A 19,330-nucleotide genomic window follows, 5' to 3' on the forward strand; every position below is an offset into this window, starting at 1 on the left:
AACAGGCAAAGCATTGTGATCGGTGCCCAGGGAACAGCTGAGCTGTATCGCTGTTGTATAGCGCAGAGCGCACATTCAGCGCTTTTGCCAAGCAGCAATTACTCTTTATGTAGCTTTTAAATGGCTTGACTTTTATTTACTAGCCACAATAATCCACTGATGATGTAAGGACTATAAAAACTATGTCTGTATGTGTGATAAAGTATATTTTAATAAAGGATTATATATAGCATGTACTTGCATATATAAGCACATATATTTACACATAATGAACACTGCGATTAAAATGGGGAAACAGAATTTGGTAGCTGGCCACTTAGAAGTACAAAAGTTAAGATTCAGTGTTGCGGCTGTTTAAGTCTAAGGCCTGGCTATTAGCTTTGACTCTATATATGTGCTACATGAACATCAAAAGCAACTTGAAATACAGTTTCTTCCAAGAAAGTGATAATACAATAATGTAGTGGATTTGTACCTGGTGGTCAAATTATTATACCCAGTGGAATTAACTGCAGTTAAACTAGCGTGGTGCTGGCGTGGGGGACCCACCTGAGGGCTATTGCCCGCAGCATAAAGGCAGAACAGGGGAAGCTGCTGGAGAACTGCTAAGGATGCTGTTCCGAGAAGCTGCTGGAGCTGCTGGAGGCTGCTAGTTCTCTTGGGCTGTTCTGCTGGAGGATCTTGTCATGCTGGCTTTCCTGATGAACTTCGGAGAAGCCTGGGTCCTCATCCTGAGCATCGCTTCCTGGCTCTCGAGGGGAAGATGGTGCACTGTTCAGCCTCATGGAGAAGCTTGTCGGACTGGCTTTCCTGATGGCAGCATGACTTTCCTCATCGCTGGAGGAGCTTGGGACCTCACTGTTGCTGAGGATGGCTGTGGTACTTTTGGGGGAGCTCTGGGGCTTGCCTAGAATGTTGCTTCTTGGATTCAGTTCAGATCCTCAGCCTGCTAGCACAGGCCCTTCACCCTGCTGGCATAGACATTTTAGCTTCTACCATTGACCCTTGGGCCTTTCTAGCACATATCTGTGAAGCAGGCCTGCTTTGTTGTGGGCTCTAGCCTCCAGTTGGATTTGGGGGAGGCATTGCTATGAACTCTGGGTTTCCATCCGGACTCATGCAGGATATTAAGCTCCAAGCCCTTAGTTGGAGTCTTTAGTATTCAGTGTGTGGATACATTTGATGTACTTTTTTGTATGATTCTTGGGTGTACTTTTTTGTATGATTCATCAGTCTCTTGCATACCTCTGGACTTCTTATTACATAATAAAAAGGGAACTCCTGGTATAGTTATACCATTGTTTTAGGTTATATGTTTCTGTTATGTGCATCCAAATACAGTTGTCATATATGCAAAATATTATAAACTAATATTATAAAACTTGTCCTGTATTGTATTGTTCCCCTTGCAGGAACCCTAAAGCATGACAAATACTTTGCTAAGAAATCAACAATTACTGTGAAGATTAACACTGGAGCAGTACAGTGTAAATCTGAGGGCTGTGGGCCACAGACTTTCAACACTTTCAATAGGTCTCCGTAGTTAGCCTGGTGACCACTGGGCTACTACTACAAGTGAGGTACGACTTCCTTAAGGCAGATAAAAAAAACCCATCACAGAGCCCGAGAAGTTACCCCAGGGAGACAAATTTGCTAGTTACGTGGGAGAGCCGCCATCGCCTGCATGGCCTCCTCTGTCCTGAGCTGACTTGTGACCTGCCAAGTTCCTACATTGAAGTGCTAACCCTCAGAGCCTCATCATGCTGCTATATTTGAAGACAGGGTCTTTACGGAGGCAATTTAAATAAAATGCGAGGGACCTTATTCACTGTCACAAGTGTTATTGTGAGACAATGAAATAAAGACACGGACACATGTAGAGGGAAGGTCACGGGAGGACAAAGTGAAGAGACAGTCATTTCCAGTCCAAGGAGCGGCCTTAGGGGACCTCAGCCCTGCTAATGTCTTAGGCCTTTAGCTTCCAGAACCGAGAGAAAATAAGTTCCTGCTAAGCCACCCTGCTGAGGCACTCTTGGTCTGCTCTAGAACACTAACAGGTGTTCTTGCAACCTTCTGTTGATTCCAAACAAGAGGGCCATGAGCACACTGCAGAGCAGAACTGGCCAACTGAGTTTCTTTCAGGGATAAAGCCAGGTTTGGATTTATGACCACTAGCTCTAACACATTCACTCATTTGTTTATCAAACGTAGATTAGGCATCCGTGTGGGGCCCAGCATCATCCCTACATATTAGGAGCACCCTTCCTTTCATGAAGGGCAACATCTGGTCTTAAAACAGACATGGTTTAGAGCCCAAATGGCTCCTTAACATCCGATTTGTCCTTTGTCATGAACAGAATCCTGGTGTTGGGTGTTGAAGATTGTCACGAGGGGACATTTCCTAGGGTCCCCTGAAGATGTGGCCACTTGACTAGATCTGGCCAATGGAACAGCTTAGCCACCTCCGTTGTACTCAGGAGCCTCTGAAGGAGTCTAAGGAGGCTGACGCTATCATTGCAGGGCAGTCCTTGCTTCTGCTCACTGCTGTTTCCTTTGCTTCTGATTTAAGGGTCAGTTCTGATGGCGGCATGAGCAAGCTTCTTGCAGGCTCGCTCTTTCTCACATAGCTCCTGAAGGTGGCTCCAGCTGGAGTGCATCTGTCCCACTGCCTGATCCCCACGTGCTACCATGTGGCTAGAGTTCTAGCTGGCCACTTGTAGCCATAGGCATGGTCAAGAGTGGAAGCCACATGCTAAGGGTTGTGGAGCCACAATAGAAAGAACCAAGATCCCTTGGATAGCCACCACACTGCTCATCAGTCGCTTGCGTACCTCTGGACTTCTTATTACATAATAAAAATGGAATTCCTGGTATAGTTATACCATTATTTTAGGTTATATGTTTCTGTTATGTGCATCCAAATATAGTTGCCATATATGCAAAATATTAAAAATACTGGTATAAATTATGCATGTATTTTAATTCACAGTGCCTATTATCAAGGAGAATTAAATGATTTAGTAAGAATGGATAATAGGATAAGGGCAGTGAGGTAAGAATTTGTATAGGGGAGAAAAAGTTCCTTGAAGTTGGAAGAAGTTCAGTGCTTTCCAGTTTATTTCTCACTTATTTCTGACTTTTCTAATTTATATAATTGAGTCTTCACTGTAACAGAGCAAAGAAGTGGGCAGAAGAGACGACAAGTAGAGCAAGCGTCTGGTCAGAGCCCCAGGGGTGGGAGTCTTTAGCGCCCCTCGGGCCCCTCTCCAGCCTTCCCACCTCTGTTCTCTACTGAGGAAAGCCAGCCAGCACAGAATGCCTCAGCGAGAAGAGCTGGCAGAGACGATGCGGGTGGCGGAGAGCGGCACTGAGGAATCTCGTGCCCTGTTTCTTAGCCATGGTGCTTGCTTTGGATCAGCTGTGACCTTTCACCGAAGGTCACCCTTCCTCTCCAATGGCATCTTCATTTGTCCTTCTCCTTCTGGGCTCCCATCACCAAGGTGTTATTAACTTCAAGGTGTTACTAATGTCTGTGGATATAGCTCAAGGGTCTGCACTTTCAAGGAGAAATGAAAAACTCACGTTTATAATCACTAAACTCTAACCAGAGCTGGCTATTTAATTCAGTGATCAAGTTTGGCAATGCCTTATGATGGAATGAGCAATGTTGAGGCTGCTCGCGTGGGCCCCTTCATGTCACTTCACTGGAGGTGCAGGCTCGTCAAAGTGTCTTTGGTGCTCATTACTACTTGGAAATTGCAGTTATCAATGGTGTCACTAGATCTTGGGGAGCTGTGTGTTAGTGACATCCGTCTCTATGATATATCAGCAACTCATGCATATGACTTATTCATTAGATTTTAACACAATTTCTTCTTTTGTAATTCTAAGTATTTTTCAAATGCCTTTAAAAGTATTCTCTCAAAATGAGAGTTGGGGTCCATTAGAGTGATGGAAGGCTGGGAACCTACAGAGCGCCGTCCCCTTGTCACTTCAGCGTGGTGTACTACCTGCCTCACCCTCACTGGCCTGAGTACCTGGCTGGCCCTTGCTTTTGCCGCATCCTCCATGCTTTTCTAACTCCTCCTCTGACTGGCCCAGTTCCACCTTACATCGTCCTCATTTCAGCATGTTGTCTGTGTCCTCCGAGAACACTGACCGATGCCTCTGGCAAAAGCTTTGGACTTCATACTTCGAAGAGGTAGGGGAGCCCGGGGTCACGCAGATCCTCTGCTTTTCCTAGTCTTGTATCCAGGTTACTGTCAGTCAGGATGAACCAATATCACACATTTGAATATTGCATGGCATGCTAAAAATATTGCTTAAGCTCTGTTGCCTGTCGCTCCTGCTTCTTTTTCTTCCTCCTGCCTGCTCTGTGTAGTACACATGTTTGCAGGACCGAATTGGGCTGCGGTAGCCCGAAGACAGGGATCACCGCAGAGGCTAATTGCTACCCTTGCTTCTATAGTTAGAACTTCAGGGCTGAGGCGCGGGGGTTGTGTTTTCCTCCTTCCTCTAAAATATTTCAATTAAGTCTAGATCAAATAAGTTCTTATTTAAAATCACAGAATAATGTTTCTGAAGCTCAGATAACATATAGATACCCTTTCTAAGAAAAGATTTTTTAAAATGAAGTGATTACTCAGTGTTTTTCCATTGTTTTAATTGTAAAATTACTAAAATGTGTACAGAAAATTTGGCATATATACCCATATGCTTATAGTTCTTGTACAGCTATGAATCAAAAACAAATTTACAAGAGTTCTTATTAAGTTGATAAATGGAGCATACACTAAAATGTCATTTTCCTATTCCAAACACATAGAATGAAATTATCCATAATAGTGCTGTAAAAATAAGAAGTACTACTCTACACAGACCAGAAATTATAAACAATTCCTGAGAGGCTTGAGGTAGATGGAGTTTGTACAGTTGATAAATCCACCTCCCTAAGCATACCCTGGAGGTCCCTGCCTCTACCTGGGAGTGGCTTGGGGTATGTTACGGCAATGGTCAGGCACAGGTCCTGGGCATGAGGGAGCCCTAGAGAGCCCTCTGTAGTCCAGATGACTTCTGCCGTAGTACACACCACCAGTATGCCTGCTTGTAAGGGCACTACCAGGAAGGCCTGTCTCTTGGCAGGAGAACTAAAGAGAAGCATGGGGCCTGAAAAGCAGAAGGAGTTCCTGAGTAGCGGCAGACACCCAAGGGAAGCAGAACTTCCCATGACCAGAACACCAGCCCAGACCCTGGAGTCAGTAGCATATTTCATTCTTGGTTTATCCTCACTGGTAACAGGCAAAAAATCCACTCTCGAGTCAGTAAACAGCAATTAAAAAATACAAAAATCAGCACAAAATGAAGACTCAGCAAACATTTAAAGAAATTCCATTTAATAAAAGAGACAGAAATACAGCCAACAGCAAGATTTTAGAATAGAGAAAAACAAATTTAATAGCAAGTATAGAGAGGAGAGAAGAGAGAGGACATTGCATCCAAATATAAAGAATGAACTAGAGATCGTGGATATAGAAGTGAAATAAAAGGGAAAATGAGCCAATGTACTGATTGTCAGAGTTCAGAACAAAGGGGAGCGCTGGTAGCTGGAAGGGCCACTTGAGAAATTTTCTAACAACACAAAGTAAAATGACAAATATGACAATATGAAAAAAATAGTTATTTATTCCTGTGATACTGTCTTACTCCTCTTTCACAAACTTGAATGCTCTGCAAGATTTGCAATTCATTAGAAAAGAGAAGTAGCAGATGTCTTCCTGTGATTCTTCAAAGAGCTCATGGGTAATTTAGAAAGAAAGTTATAGCTGCACACATGTCCCTCATACAAGGCTTGGACAGGGAGGATGCTCCCATTTGATTTGCCCACCCACACCGTTTCCACCAACATTCATCCACTGTAATGTTCAGGGAGTTTACATCCAAGGGAGAGAAACACTGGCTCCTGAGTCTACAGTATCAAGCTCTACCTATGCACACTACAGATCTTCATAGGCTAAGTGCCACACTGCTCATCTTGCCCAACTTGCTTCGATTCTTAGAGTCTATAGCTTTTCACCAGGACAACTAAGTGCCTTAGTAGGGAGATGGACAATAATGGAATTCAACTGGACCTTCCTCCTGGGAGCAGTTCCTCAAAACATCTTCCTGTTCCCTTTGACCGAATAAAGTGGAATGAGCTAACATTTAACTCATAAGGCTGTACTATCTTAAAGAAAGAAGCACTAGAAGATGTGACTTGCTGATTTTCTTTAGAAGAGAACAGTTGATGGTAATATTGACTGGGATCACTGGACAGCAGTCTGGCGAAAGTTTCCCTCACCCACCTTAGAGGGATGAATCTATTCTTTAACACTGAAGTGTTTACATATCTCACCTTGGACATAGTCAAAGGTGTGGTAGCCGGCATGGCTAGGACTCCTGCAGGAGACGCTACTCATCATTTTATGAGGAGGAAGTCTTCTACCTTCTGAGGAAACTTAGAACAATTCATAAGGACTAACAGTGCCTACTTCTCTAAATCACTGACCTCACCCATCTTAATTCACATGAAAGGTGAACCAAGATTATGTGTACAGAGAGGTCTGTTGCTTGCTGTTTTGGAAGCAAAAAAAAAAAAAAAAAAAAAAGCTACCTGGATGATTTTGATGTGCTCCCATTGTTGAAAGGTCCATGTTTTTAAAAAGAATGGAATATTTTTGGCTATTTCTTTGCACCTGTCCTTGAATTTGGTATGCATGTGTGTTGGAGTGAGGTGTGAAGGTGTGTTCTAAGTTGTGGTGCTCATTGTTCAGGGGAGACAGTTTTGAGAGGCATTGAATATTGGAATAAGTTGATAAGACACAATTTTTTTTTACTCATCCTCTGGAGGCCTGGTTTAGCCATGTCCATCCTGAAAGCTTTTCTGTTTCACCCAAGGACATTTGATCTGTTTCTGCCTCCGCACCCACTCTACCATGAAGAGATAGTTATTCAGGGGTCATTAAACCTGTGCAGTGGTCGCTGTTTGCCTATCTCCTCCAGCCCACGAAGACCTTCCCTATGGAGTGATACAGACGCCTCCTCTTCAACCTCAGCCCTCTACTCACCTGTGCCAGGTAAATCAGGTTGAGCAGGCACCAATTCTAGTCCAAGGACTGCAGATCTTCCTGGCATTCACAACATAAGCAGCTCAGATTCATAAGCCAACTTTTATGTTAATTTTAGTCAATATTACATGTTTACTACCAAGAACTTATCTCTGACTTCTCTAAATGCCTCTTTGCTCAGCAGTTACTTCATCAATGCTGTGCTAATATGGCTGTTAGATGCAATGTTATTGGCTACAATTGAATCAATAATGAAATTATTACTTAGTCAACAGGATTATCTTTGTTGGTGGACAACAATTGTTGAAAACCTTATGTCTTTGTGAGAAAAATAAAAAAATAATAACAAGAAATAGAAAACTGGAGTGATGGGGGGTACTGTCTCAGTAAGCCTATAGCTGAGTCACGGTGAGAGATAGGTAAGTAGTTTGCCCTGTTACTTCTTTAATGCGAAGCCAGGCAGAAGAGACACCTGCCTTTAAGAAACAAAGGAAGCTTTTTAGTTTCAAAATCTTGCCCTCCCACCCCACTTTAAAAAAAATTATTTAAAAGAGTTAAGAACAAAAATGAAAAGCCAAAGCAAATAACAAAAACAGAACAACACAACAATACATAACCCATCCCACTTTGCAAAGACACATAGAAACAATAAAGAGAATAACAACAGCAGCAAACTATAAGGGTCACCTCAGGAAACAGAGGTTTTGTAGCCTCTAACTTATCCTTCAGTAGAAAAAAAAAGGTGAATTCCAGCAAAGATCCTGTAGCTGAAGGAGTAGAAGGAAAGTTGATGTGGCTTTGGGAAAAAAATAGAGGGTGAGAGAGGCCTTTGATAAAGCAAAGGCAGCCTGAGCCCCAAAGCAGAGGCTCGTTGTGAAAAGATAAAATACAAAATGCAAGCTGTGACGTGGAGGATCATGGGACTCGATACAGGAGGGGCCCTTTACATGCAACAGGATAGAAGTGTTAGCTAAAATTTAAATCCCTATAAAATGTTAAAAGTCCATCACATATTTTTTACACAGATACCTAGAAATCAAGCTATATTCAACATTGTAGCAGAACAATCCTGCTACATTTTGTTTTCCTTGTCCCTCGTTTACTTTTATTACCTTTTTTTACACACACTTACTTTAAAGAGAGCATAGTAATAATTGATAAGACATTAGAAGTGGTACTTTATTATTTTTAATAGACATTTGAAATTTTATTTTTTTTAAAAAAGCACATCACAACCATAAGCATTGCTACAGTGAGAGGCCCTCTTGGTTCTTCACAATGGTAACACAGCATGCTAACAAGGGTCCCACTGTTAAATTTAAACATCCATCTTTAAAAGAAGGAAAGAAAACCTCAGCACACTACCATGTAACTTGTATTAATGTTTCTTCACAAATGGGGAAAAATACTAAAGTACAGACAAGGAATAATCATAATGTTGTGGCCAACAGTATGAAAATGGAATTATAAATTAAAAACATTTTCTAGTTTAAAAAATAAATCTACGGGGCTGGGGAGATGACACAGTAGAATAAGCACTTCCCTGGAAAGCACAAGGGCCTGAGTTCAATCCCTGACTCTGAAAAAATAAATCTGGTAGTCAATGCAGCTCTGAGTCTAGCAGTGCCGGTCTCTGTGCTCCTGACGGTGCTCACCTTTATCCATTTTTCCAGGTCCTCCACATCCACCTCTCCTTCTTCCTATTTGTTCCATCAAAGGCACAGGAGGGCCCCTGGACCACGTGGTCTTCCTCTGCCAAAGGTACCTCGGTCCATGCCACAGTCACCACAGAAACCACCTCTGTGTCCACCATGGCCACCTTTGAACATTCCACCAGGACCATCACAGTCCATGAGGCCACCTCTTCCTCCTGCATGCCACCAGGGCCACCTCTACCATGATCACCACCTGGGGGTGGGAAGGGTGGTGGGAGGAAGCCTTCAGGTTTTGGGGCCTTGAACTGATTGCATTCTGTTCTTCAGGCAAAGTTCTGGTTTCTACAACCCGGACTGGGACATTGCCAATCTCCAGCTCAAAGGTGGATGTTTCCTCCTCCAGAGAGGTTTCCATGGGAACCCCAGAGGCCTCTTGGAGGGAAGCCTCCTCTGTCTCCTCCACGACCTCCCATGGGACCCATGGGTCCCCAGGACCTCCTGGGCCACCTGGACCTCCCCGGAGTGGTGGCAGCCCCGTGCCCTCACGAGGTGGCATGTCATCTCGCATGCTGTTCATTGGAGGCTTCTTCCGAGCAAGGGAGACTTTAAGTTTGCTTCCTTGAAAATCTTTCCCACCAAGCCACTCCACAGCAGCCTTGGCAGACGGTGGATCTTCACAGGACACCGTGGCACCACCCTTGGGCTTTCCTGTTTCCTTGTCCAGGTAGATGTGGACTATGGGTTGCCCAGTTCTCTTGTCAATCTTAACAACCCCACATTGCTTAAAGTCTGCCAGATCACCAAGTGTCACATTGTCATTTAGTCCTTGAATGTAAATTATACTGTTGTTAGCGTCTTCATCAGAATCTATTGGAGGGCCTAGATTAAGATCTGGCCCTTCATCCATGGGTCCACCAGGCTTATTGAAGCCACCTTGCTCTCCAGCGCCCATTCCACCGCGTCCTCCTCCCCGCCCACCTCTGCTCATGCCTCCATGATCAAATCCTCCTCTTCCCCTGCCCTGGTTATCAGGGCCACTCATGCTCTGGTTTTCTCCTAGTTTGGAAAATCCTCCAAACTCCTGCCCCAAAACATCCATGCTTCTGGGGTGGTCCTGTCGGAATGAACTCTGCTGCCTGTAGCTACTGCTTTGTTGGCTACATTGACTTGGACCCTGGCTGTAGAATCCAGTCTGTGAGGGATAACTAGTGGGAGGCTGCTGCCCATAGCTGCTTTGTTGGCCATAGCTACTATGCAGTTTGCCCATAGGTGGCAGTGGTCTGAGCCTGGGTATAGCTGACACCAGTAGGCTGTCCATAGGCTACATAACTTTGTTGCCCATATGCCCGGGCAGTCTGTGCATATCCTTGAGTTGGGTGGTGTAAGCACTGTGGCCCTGATGGGCTGCAGCTTGGCTGTAGGGACTATAATCCATGGATTACATTTTCTCTCTTCCGTCCTCTTTCTCTCAATGTCCATCACCCTCTTCCTTTTCCTCTTGACAGTTTATGGAGGTTTCAGTTTATACTCTGCTGGCTCCAAGGCAAACAGCAGCAGCTCCTGGAGGCAGAAAACAACAAAGAGCAGAGGAGGAGCAGGCATCCATCATGCCTCTCTCTTCCTTTTCTGCTGACTGCAAAGACTGGCACTCCACTGCAAAGATTGGAGCTCTCTGACGTGGTGAGGCTGAGAAGATTAAGCTCCTCCTAAGGGGCACAGCTGCAAGCTGATGTGATGAGGACTGGATTCTCCAAGGAAGCGGAGCAGCCTAGCAACAGTACTTTAGAAGACCAAAATGACAGATATTTCAAGCATGGTTTTAGTATTACACATTGCAGTCAGTAATGTAGTCGCTTAGTTCACAGATATCAGCATATAGAGTTACTCAGGGTGAGGATTCTACCCATTAACTGCTGTTTTCAAAAACCTGATGGAAATTCTTAGGACCATTGCCTTACCCATCTTGTTTTTTATAAGTGTATTGTTCTTCCCCTGCCATATTTCCTAACTTCTTACCTTTCTTTATATTGTTTAACCCTTAGTTCTCTCTTTCCATTTAACTGTGTTATACCTTTCAATTTTTATTTCTTTTTTCGAGTTCTTACACTGAGGAGACAATACAATATTTACACATGTGGGCCTGATTTATTTCACTTGTGAGTGTAGCTTCAAGTTGCATCCACTTTCTTACAAAGGTTTTGAAATTATTTTTCTTTATAGCTGAGTAATACTCCATTGTATTAAAAACTCCACATCTTTTTCATTCATTCCTCAGGTGACAGGCATCTTGGTTGTTTCCAAGATTAGAACACCCATGGTTGCTGAAAAATAGCAGTGTCATTTTATGTGTAAGGTGTGTGATAGACAGATAGTGATGTTAAGTTTAATTGCCTCTGTTATAAGATAATAGTATCAGTAAGCTTCTGTTCTGTTCTGTTCTTCTGTTTAACAACTAAAGATTGCAGACCAAAAATTAGACAGATAGATGGGCTAACAAGGTAGCAAACATTTTGGTCTTAGCCCTTTGAAGTCAGTGAGGACTCAGGACATAAGAGAACCTCTGCTGTGACATCCTGTAACTAAGTGGTGTCACAAATTTTCTGATCAAGGAGATTGTGGGGCCACAGAGGAAAGTGATTGATGATGTATAGTGGGCTTAAGGAGAGTCACATGGAGAGAAAAGGTTCTCTCAGGCTTTCATAGAGAACAAATGGTCAAGCAATGGCCGTGACTCATCCAGATGGCTGACACTGACAAAAGATCCACGGGTACTCTACATTGTCCCAGGGTAAATCTTGAGGGGATTTGACCAACCTTATCAGATAGCAGAAGTTACATTTTTGGTTATATAGGTCTTGCTTCAACTTGTTCTTAACTATGCAGCAGAAAAGTATAATTATGAGGTATAAAAAGCAAAGCTATATTAATATGCTGAGCTGTAAAAGACTCAAATCAACAACTTCGGACAATTACCATTTGTGCTGGTAACTTACTAGTATGACTTACTACTATTTTGGATGATTGGACTATATTGGATTATTTAGCTGAGTTCAAGTATCCTACAATATTTGGACTGGCAACAACTATGAAAAGGTCCTTTAAAGACTTCCAAATACAGCTTCTCTAACAGCAATGGAACACCCATCTCTGACAAAACAAAACAAAAAAGGAGGATCTAAATAAAGGATCATTTTGTAGTGAAAAAAATATATATGTATATACAAGACAGTTAGGATAGATATACAGCTACTTTCTCTTTGTTCAATGAGAAGGAAGTTTTATACTAATAGTGTTTAGACAAGATATCATATCTGCGTCTTGTCCTCTGAATAACTACTATGAAGACAATAATATGCAGTGTATTAATTATTGTAACTGTCCTACTAACCTGTTTCATTGCTATTTTATCTTTTTTCTCATAAAAGTGAATACAAAATTAAAAATAAAGAATAGAAGTGATAGCACTTAAGAAATATTGAGGGACCAGGGAGATGGCTCACTTGGCTCATATGGCTCACTTAAGAAGTATTTCCTTTAGATTCCTCAAAGTGGAATCTTTTTTTTCTTTTGGTGAAGGTGGGGATTGAACTCAGGTCTCTGTGCTTGCCAGGAAAGCACTTATTCTACTCAGCCATCTCCCCAGCCCCTCTCACTTAAGAAGTTTGGAGGGACTGGGAATATGCACTTCTCTGGCAAGCGCAAGGGCCTGAGTTCAATCTCTGGTTCTGGCAAAAATAAATAAATAAATACATAAATACATAAATAAATAAATAAATAAATAGATTTCTCTGTGTTGCCTGTGACTCCTTTGGGCTGGAGAGATGGCTCAGTGGAATAAGTGCTTCTCTGGCAAGTGCAAGGGCCTGAGTTCAATCCCTGATTCCACCAAAAAAAAAAAAAAAAAAAAAAAAGCATTGATTCTGGGAGACACAGAGATGGGAAAAAGTGGAAACCCTTTGGAGAAAAAGAAATGAAGTAAATAAGCAAGAGATAAATAAAGGCCCATGAAAAAACTCACTTCTCCTGTGGCCCCAACCAAAGTTGCCCAGGAAAGAAACTGCAAGAAGACAAGAATTGAAGGGAAGGAAGTGATTTTCAGTAGAAATCTTGTTCATGAAAAGAGAATAAAGAAAAAACTACTATAAAAATTAAAAAATGATAATTAAAAACATTTTGCTAGTGAAAAACCTTATCGGGACATGAAACCAAATTGCAGAAGGGGATTCTAAAGCAGTTTTAAAGTGGCACATGAGAGTGAATCAAATTGGGATATGAAAAAGTAAAAATGAACCATAGAAAAGAAAAGGAAAAGATCTGCCTTAAATGAGAAATATATTAATTAAGAACAGAACAGACCAAAATGAGACAGGCAAAATACCTCAGAAATAAAGTGAATTAAAATGGATTGAAGGAAAAAAACACAAGGCAAAACCATATCAGTAACGAAGGCTTAATAACAAATACCTAGGCAGAGGATAGAGTCAACCAAAAATGTAATAGAGGATATCAAAGAAAAATAGATTGACAATTAAAAAAACAGAATGAATATAATTAACATGAAGAGCAAATTGAAAAGGGACAAATGGAAAGTGGTTCATCTAGGGGCTGGGGAGATGACTCAGTGGAACAGGCGCTTCCCTGGTAGTGCAAGCACCTGCGTTCAATCCCTGATTCAAAAAAAAAATTATAGTTTTTAGGGCCAGAGAGATGGCTCAGTAGAACAAGTGCTTCCCTGTTAAGTGCAAGGGCCTGAGTTCAATCCCTGGTTCCACCAAAAAAAAAAAAAAAAAAAAAAAAAAAAGAAAGTGGTTCATTTGCAGAGCAATTGTCAAGGGAGACAAACATACTTACAATCAGCTTCTCCAAGAAAGGAAATAAAGCCAATAGGCTTGAGCTAACACCCACAACTGTATCCCCAGCAAAGTTGCAGAAGTAAACAAACAAACAAAAACAACTAAATTTAGTCATGACAGAACCTAAAAGGCAATAGGAAAGTTTGACCCCATATTAGTGACTTCAAGCATGGACTAGCAAAATGGATAGACTTTTTAAAGACAGAAATCCTTAGGCCCTCCAGGCAAAAATGTGGAAGAACTGAAGTCAGAGATTCACTCCTCATCACCTGTGTTAAAAGCATCAGAAAAGCAGCGCAGAGAAGCTGTCTATTCCTGAATGAGCATCAACCACCAGGATACAACTAGACGACTCTTGGAGGGGACAGTGACAGTAATAGACGGATGTTACGTTCTCTGATGAAGAAAGAATGCAACTTTAAACATGCAAAAAGCCTTCTACATTTGGAAAGATGGGGAAGGCCTGCTTTCTAGGTTCCTACTGGACCTAAAGCTAAACCTCTGAACATTATGTGTGAAACAAACATTAGGGAACTAGAGAAGAGCAGAGAAGACAGACTGTGTGGGCCTTGGGATCCAGCCAATGGCACCGTGGTGACTTCCTGGTTTTCTTTTTGCCTCATGTGACCCCAGATTGGGTAATGAGGGAGCCACAAGCCACAGGAGTCAGTGAATTTAAACAACAGTGGTCCTAAGCCCTAGCTAAAGGACCAAGAACAGGACAGCTAGCAAGACAGAAAAGTTTTAGACCAAATTACTGTACTACAACCACACAGCGCAGAGAGAAACTGACTCTCAACCCATCTCCAGAAGACAGCCTGTCTATTTTTCAAGTGCTGAAGAAAAAAAGAATTAATGATTGCAAATTCTAACTCCTTCAGAAACACTCCTCAATAATAAGGGAGAGGGCTGGGGAGATGTCTCAGTGGAATAGGCGCTTCCCTGGGAAGCACAAGGGCCTGAGTGCAATCATCCCCAGTTCCGCAAAAAGAAAAAAAAAAAAAAAAAAAGAAAAAGAAAAAAAAAAGAATAAAGGAGAAATGAAAACATTCTTATGAAGGAAAACTAAGAAAATAAGTCCCTGGTAGCTCTGTCCTAAAAGCTTCCAAGGGAACTTCTGTAAATAAAATTCTAATCAATAGTAAGACAATAGAAGAGGAGGAATCTTGAAATAGCAGAACAAGAGCAACAAAAAAGGTAAGAAATATGAGTAGATACAGCCAAACTTGTCCTCTCGGTGTTCCTTTGGAACCCTGTGATGTGATGCTTATATCACATTTCCCTAAAGGAAAATAGATATAAGACAATTTTAAATTGGGAGGGAAGAGGACTTAGATGATTTCTGCACTTGGCCGAAACTGATGGGATGTGATGCTGTGTGGCCGCTGAGGTCACGTGAGCATCGTGCAGCGCCGACCACGCGGTTACAAAGCTGAACTGTGCAATGCAGCCAAGAAGTTCTAACAGAAGCCGGAGATAGAATGTTTCAGAGGAAAGGCAAAGCAAGTACAGCTGGAGCCGTGGCCCACCTGTGTCCCAGCGCTGAGCATGCCGGGGCAAGAGAATAGCTACGAGTTGAGGCCACCTTGAAGCATGTAGAGAGAGTGTCTCAATAAACAGCAACAAAAAGACAAAGAAACAAAGAAAGCGCAAATATCTTGCACCAAAAAAGGACGAGTTATAACAACATAAACTCAACTAAGATTCTAAAATATGTTCCAAATATGAGAAAACAGAAATAAAAAAAGATAACAAAGAACAATGGAAAAAGTCAAAAGTGAAAACAATTTGGCAGATAAGCTTTAGCGTATCAATATTTTAGGCCACATTTTCAGAATGACAAAGTATGGAAAGCGGACAAATAAGTAATTGTTTTTTAGGAAACAAAAAGGAAGCGAGCGTGAGTACATGGAGACAGCACATGGCACATATCTGTAATCCCAGCACTACGGGAGGCTGAGGCAAGGGAGTGCAAGTTCCAGTCTGCATGGAGCAACTTAGTGACACAGTGAAGCCTTGTTTCAAAATAAAAAATACCAAGGGGTGGGGATGTAGCTCAGTGTGAAGAGCCTGGCTTGATCCTCAGTACCCCCATAAAGAGAGCCACAGAGCTATGCCCACACAGAGAAAACGCGGTGATGGGTGCGACTTGTAAATTGGAACCAGGAGGGAAAATAGTGCGGCGTCCCTGGGACCTCTCTGTGCTGTCTGCAGCTTCAGAAAGCTGGCTAATGAATAAGAATGGTGAAATACGGGATGGTAGAAGATCAATGGAAATTAATGTGAGTAAAAGAATATTTTTTAAACTGGGATAGAAGACAGTGAAGATTAAGTAGGACAATAGAAAATTAGTGGAATATGTGGAGTACTAATAGCAAGAGAACCATGATGTTAAAAACAATTTTTCCCAAAAAATACAAAACAATTTTTCCTACCAAATAGCCAAAGAAACACAGTAAATATGACATAATACACATATGCAAGACAACATGTGATCTTAAGCTGACGTTGGGGTCAAACATGTCAGTCATATCAAGAAGGATGGACAGACATAACATACCTATTTTTAAACAGATATTTCAAGTTTGTTTATAAGGCAAACCCTCTCTCTCTCTCTCTCTCTCTCTCTCTCTCTCTCTCTCTCTCTCTCTCTCCCTCTCCCTCTCTCTCTCTTACTCTCTGTCTGTCTGTCTATATCATTAAATGAGAGATTTTAAAGTACTAGAAATGAAGGAATGACAGAGATCTACCAGGCAAAGGGAAATAATCAGATAAAGTCAAGAGCCTGTCCTGGGGGCACCGCTAGGAGCAGCGCTGCCTGGGTCGAGGCTCCACCGATTCTCTTCTCCCGTTGTGCCTGTGTTTGCTCTGTTCTAGTCAAGCTGTCCTTCTTGTTAATTGGACATTCCTCACACCCTTGCACACTGCTTTCTGCACAGCCTCACTTTTTCTTAGGTACTTGTCTTGGTGCACTACTTAAAAAAAAATCTTCCCTCAAAGAAGGAAACACACAGACTGCATCTCAAATAGCACTGAATTATAAAACAGCCATCTCCACAGCCTTCCTACCATGCATTTGTTAGCTCTAGCTGCCGCCTAACAAAATGCTACACACTGGGGGGTTTAAACAAGAGGGTCATCTTCTCATAGTCCTTGAGGCTGGAAGCTGCATGTCAAGCTCAGCCAGCACTTGGCCCCTGGTGAGGCCACCTTTCCAGGGTGTAGATGGCCTTTCTTGTGGTCCTGCTCACATTCAGGATACTCTGAGCTTCTCCTCTTATGAAGACACTAGTGTTAATCAGATGACAACTATAACCATTCTTACATCCTTATTTAATCTTAATTTTGTTGAGACTTTATCTTCAAATACATTGGGTCTTAGGGATAAGAAATTTAGGGGAAGATAATTCCTTTCAGGGCATGTCATATTTGTTTGTCTTCATGTCCTGTTCCCTGTTGTGCTCCAACTGCCTTATCTATGGCCTGGCAGAAGAAGAAAGCTGCATTTTTTTTAAATATATGTTTTAGTACAAGATCTATAGGGTCTTTTTTTTTTTTTGTGGAACTGGGTATTGAACTCAGGCCCTTGCACTTGCCAGGCACGAGCTTATTCTACTTAGCTATTTCCCCAGCCCCTACAGAGTACCACTATGTAGAGCCTACTCGTAGTGATCCTCTTGTGTTCAGCTTCCCAAGAGGTAGGATTACAAACGCCCGCCCGCCATCACACCCTGTCTCAAGCATTGTCTCAGCATGCCTCCAGGGCAGGGCTGGCACAGCACGCTGGGGATCTAAGTCTTGGCCCCTGCTGCCTAAGCAGGTGCTTTAACCCGCTGAGCTATTTAGCTGGCCCAAAAGCTGCATTAATGACTACAGAAGAAGATAGTGGGATGCCCTCAGGCATGTCCTTATCCTCCTTACTCCTTTCTCCCTTTCTTAGGTATACAAAGGAGACCTGCAAGCCTATGTCAAAGCTTTGTTTAAAAATTAAATGAAAATGTACCTGACATAAGGTAAGAAAGCAAGAGAAATTGGACATTGCCTTCATCGTTAGTAATATTGGGTGGTGGCAGATGCTCACCTGTGGTCCCCATCCCAGAGCAGAGCAAGAGGTAGACAGGTGCAAGCTGACCCAGGACAACCTGGAGGCATGGTGGTTATTGTTTCTGCAAAATGTGGTAGATAGGTGCTCTTCCACCGCTTTGTATTTTGATGTGAAATTTGAGATGTTTATCTGACTGTGGAACAGAGTCACATCCCGTTTTGTTGACCATGTGGGTAGTTGCTATCCTGCTCCTCCATCTTGTTTCAGGTTTGAAGATGTCTCTGCTATCTGATCTCTACACCGATGTCTGGTTTTGTGAGCTTGCCACCCAGCTCCACGTCTGGGGTAAAACCTTAGTAGTTTGGGACTCACCTCATGACATGGGGCCCTGGGCCAGAGGCCTCTTCAGAAGAAAAACCAGCAGACACACCTACCCTGCACTGAGCCAGCTGCATGATGCTCTGCTGTTAGTTTCGTCTCAGGAGAAAGAAAGCATTGCCATGTGCAGCTGCTGCCGCACCCCGTTCTCCAAACCTCATTGCCCTAAACAAGCACCTCACGGAAGTCATGGTCCAGATCCAGCCCTGTGTGAGTGTCTACTCCTTGACCTTTTGTGATGCTGAGGAGCAAGTGTTTGGTGAGAAGTAGATGACGTGTGTGCTCAACGCCGTCGCGTGCTACCTTCCAGATCTCAGGGAACCTTCCAATCTGGCTGGAGTTGTGCAGTAAGGGTTGTCACCAGCTCCAGAAAAAATTATCTCCATGGAACATAAGGGGGCTGCATGTCGATTTCCATCACCTGGTGTGAAGGGCATTTGCCTTTCTCTGTCCACAGGACAACGACAGACGTGTGGGCTCTTAAGCTGAAGTCTAGCTGTCTCTGCAGACAGCTGCGTGACATGCTTGATGCTGGATCCCTGCACTCCCTGGCCACTCACCCAGTGGGGTCCCCTGCCTCTGCATTGGTTACTGGCACTATTGATAAGGAGTAGCTATCTTTTCATAATAAGACTTTGAGAAGAGACCATCTATGAAGAGGATCTGAAGCAAAATAAACAAGAGGAAACAAACCACATCTGAAAAATTGGATTGTTCCAGCTATTACTTCAGACTGCCAGAAGGTGGGGCCGCGTCTGTTTTTCTATATTCTTTTGCAGACTCTAGATGTTGGAGGGGAACATCTACAGTATTTTTGTTGATGTTGAGCTCATGTGACAGAGAACTAATGTTCATAACTTTTCTTTTTTGCAGTGTATTTTCTTTTCTTTCTTTTTTCCTTTCTTCCCTTTTTCCCTCTATCTTCATGTATTAGGAAAGTACCAGCATTAGGGAATCTCTCTCTCTCTCTCTCTCTCTCTCTCTCTCTCTCTCTCTCTCTCTCTCCCCTCTCTGTCTCTGTCTGACTGTCTGTCTCTCCCTTTCTCCCTTTTCATTTTCAGTATACATAATGACTACTTCTCAATCTTGGCTTTGAAAATAAATAAAATAAAAGCCATTGCCATTTCTCTAGAGGATTGCTTCCTCCAGGGCTTTTTCCCCAGGAAACACAAGTCTAATACCTTCTCTGCACACATTTGTTTGAGCCTTATTTCAAGCTTCAGAAGAATGGTGAAATAAATCCCAGGCCACAGGCCATTACCTGCCCTAAGGACCAGCTTGCGAGACCTCACTGCC

The 19,330-nt window shown here is 42.7% G+C and overlaps 1 pseudogene; it reads right to left on the reverse strand.

Annotated features, from left to right (window-relative positions):
- The window catches only part of LOC101566341, a 16,767-nt pseudogene extending 6,742 nt beyond the window's left edge, over positions 1 to 10,025 (reverse strand).
- Positions 10,026 to 19,330: the final 9,305 nt, after the last annotated feature.

The sequence above is a fragment of the Octodon degus genome, unplaced genomic scaffold (genome assembly GCF_000260255.1).
Source record: "Octodon degus isolate 3935 unplaced genomic scaffold, OctDeg1.0 scaffold00006, whole genome shotgun sequence".
Taxonomy (NCBI): domain Eukaryota; kingdom Metazoa; phylum Chordata; class Mammalia; order Rodentia; family Octodontidae; genus Octodon; species Octodon degus.